General features: G+C 37.5%; 1 long non-coding RNA gene across 1 annotated transcript; it reads right to left on the bottom strand.

Moving 5' to 3' along the window:
* Positions 1 to 413: 413 nt before the first annotated feature.
* Positions 414 to 2329, bottom strand: LOC146898978 (uncharacterized). Its single transcript, XR_015023035.1, has 2 exons — positions 2072 to 2329; positions 414 to 667 (listed from the first exon to the last, which is right to left on the bottom strand). It is a non-coding gene; the product is annotated as an uncharacterized LOC146898978 (long non-coding RNA).
* Between the last annotated feature and the right edge of the window lie 683 nt (positions 2330 to 3012).

Raw genomic sequence — 3012 nt, 5'->3', positions numbered from 1 at the left:
CACACACCACTTGCAACTTATCAATCACTGTTTGATTCTCCAAAGATAAGGATGCCATCAAGGAAAACATCAAGATCCCATCGCGTACTAATTGCTTCAGCTGCTTAGTAGACAAAAATTCAGCTCCACTTTCCTCTTCAGCAGAAGAGAAACACACCGACTTACTAAAACAATTAATACGAACATGGTTGTACTCCAACCAGTTCATACCAGGTATTGGTTCTCTACAAAACAATCAATAATAAGTACAACTCAAATACAGTACAAAACTGTAATACGACACAACACGACTCAACTACTTGGCCGGACGGACCGACCTGCTCTGATACCAATTGTAACACCCCGTTTTCCCAACATAAAAAATTTCATTTAAAATCAGAGTATTTAGTTCATAACGGAATGTCACACACTACTTTAACATCTCAAAACAGATAATAATAATTATCCTTCAAATTCAACATCATGAAAATCTTAAACTGTTGCAGCGGAAAATAGTTCAACATTTAAAAGTCTTGGCACACAGACCTTATTGGAAAATCTCATAAATTAGTTCATAAGAGAGACATGTAAGGAATAAAAATAAAAGCAAGCCCCCATCCCGTTACGTATCAGAGCACCTAGACACCAAGTGAAGAGTCCACTCATGAACGCCTCTAATCTTTATTACCTGCACATTACCCACGGTCGAGGCAACATATACGCAGAAGGGGTGAGATTTCATAATCAATACATTAAGCATATAATCCAATAAAATGCATTTAACAACTTAAACATTAATAACATGTCAACAATTAACAATCAGTATATTTTTCATGTCATAACAAATACAATCATCAAATATCATTACTAATTTTCATCACAAATCATAATCAACTTAACACTCGACTTGACGACACAACTCATCTTTGACCATGCAACTCTATCAACTCAACAACAACTTGACAACACAACTCATCTAGACCATGCGACTTTATCAACTTGACAACAACTTGACAACTTAAACATCATTAAACTTCTTGATATGCCAATGCATGTGGTACCAATCAACAACAAATGAGCATAATAGGCTCTTCAACGTGTGAGCACAAAGGCTGCCGGGCCTAAAGCCCCCAACTTTAATGAGCACAAAGGCTGCCGGGCCTAAAGCCCCCAACTTTAATGAGCACAAAGGCTGCCGGGCCTAAAGCCCCCAACTTTAATGAGTATGCAATGAACTCAACTCCCAACAACTTAGACAACGAAGTGTACAACTCATATGACTCATAATCATGGACAACTTCTTAAATTCCAACAACATAGACCGACTCATGCAACCTCAAGACACTAACAGTCGACAACAGAAAACAGCAACAACATACAACAATTAACAACGCTTGAATGTGTTAACATTCACGTGAAGAATTAATTACATCAATATAAATATCATAAAACATCATTATAGCATTCATGCAGCAACACTTCTAATTTCAGTCACCATAACAGACTTCTGGAGCTTATGAAAACATCCTAAACAGCTCTCTAACTTACTTCTAAGGTCATCTCAAGACTACACGTGCGAAAGGATCGCATCGGGACAATTTTGGGCAACTAACAGCCTAACTCGCAGTGGCGAGTAACTTCACTCGCAATGGCGAGCAAAGTGTGCATTCTGGGTGCCTACGTATTTACTCGCAGTGGCGAGTTATTCTGCTCGCAGTTGCGAGCTCACAGGTCACTCGCAGTTGCGAGTTGTGTTGCTCGCAGTTGCGAGTTCTGGGTTCTAGCTCGCAGATGCGAGTGTTCTTGCTCGCAGGTGCGAGCGATGAATGTCAGTACGGCCAGAAACCTAAAAATTCCAACTTTTCACTTAATCTCCTAATTCTAACCTCAATTCAACATCTAATTATCATCTTATGGTATAACTAAGTTCTGTACACTAATTTAGCATCAACCTAACATCTTTTCATGATTCAATCATCAAATTCGGTCTTAAACCTAATTCCCAATTCTCACCAAAACTTAACCTAATCATGCTAAATTCATCCTATAGAATCATACCCTTAATAGTAATGAAAATTAGTCTCACCCTTACCTGGATTTGAAGCTTTCACATAATATAAGAAACTCAGCATCAACAACAAATCTTAATAGTTTAACAACGAGCGTCTCTTTTACGTCAGAGTAGCGACGGTTTTACTCCTCAATTTCTCTTCCTCGTGCTACTGTTGATGTTGTTTTTCTATAACCATGTGCCTCCTAGCCGTCTAGTGGTGCGTGCCTCCCTTGTCTTCCAAAACGTGGTCTCATCAATCAAAAACGTGATGCCAAGATCCTTCCTCCAAGTACTATGCGGCACTATATATCTCCCATGCAAATTTATATAACCATGTGCCTTCCTCTCTATTGTGATACGTGAATGATTAATTGTTCCTTTCCAAAAGGTGGTTCTTGTACCAGCCGTAATGCTTTTCTCTTCGTGTGGCTCTCCCCTAGCGTTTTTTTTTCTCCAATTCCTTGTTTATATCATCATGAGACCGTGGTGTTCTTTTTTTTTTAGGTCATCTCACATGTTATGCCAAAGCCCAATTCTACCATCAAACTTTCTAAATTCACAAAATAACCCCATATCTCAATATTTATTTTATTTCTCATATCTTATTTTATTAAATAATAAAATAAGTCTCAACACCTCATAACATCTCTAAAAATCATAACATCACATAAATCGCATAATTTTCATATAAATCATATATCTCTCATAAAATCACGTAAACCTCATAAATCACTTAAATTCATAAATCATATAAATATATTTCTAAATAATCAAATAATTTACGACGGGCGTTACAGTCACCAGAAGCTGCAGAAATCATATCATCAGAAGCTGCATCATCAGAAGCTGCCTCATCAGAAGCTATTTCACCAGAAGCTGAATCTCAACTGAATTTACAAAAGATTCAAGATTTGAAGAATTATCAATGCAAAAGCTGTCTATTGGATTCGAAAACGCAAACGAAGGATTAGTGGAGTTTT

Source organism: Medicago sativa, chromosome 8 (genome assembly GCF_051527215.1).
Source record: "Medicago sativa cultivar Bolivia chromosome 8, Bolivia_mono, whole genome shotgun sequence".
Classification (NCBI taxonomy): Eukaryota; Viridiplantae; Streptophyta; class Magnoliopsida; order Fabales; family Fabaceae; genus Medicago; species Medicago sativa.
The sequence above is the reverse complement of the archived record's forward strand: the minus strand, read 5'-3'. Positions and strand labels throughout refer to the sequence as shown.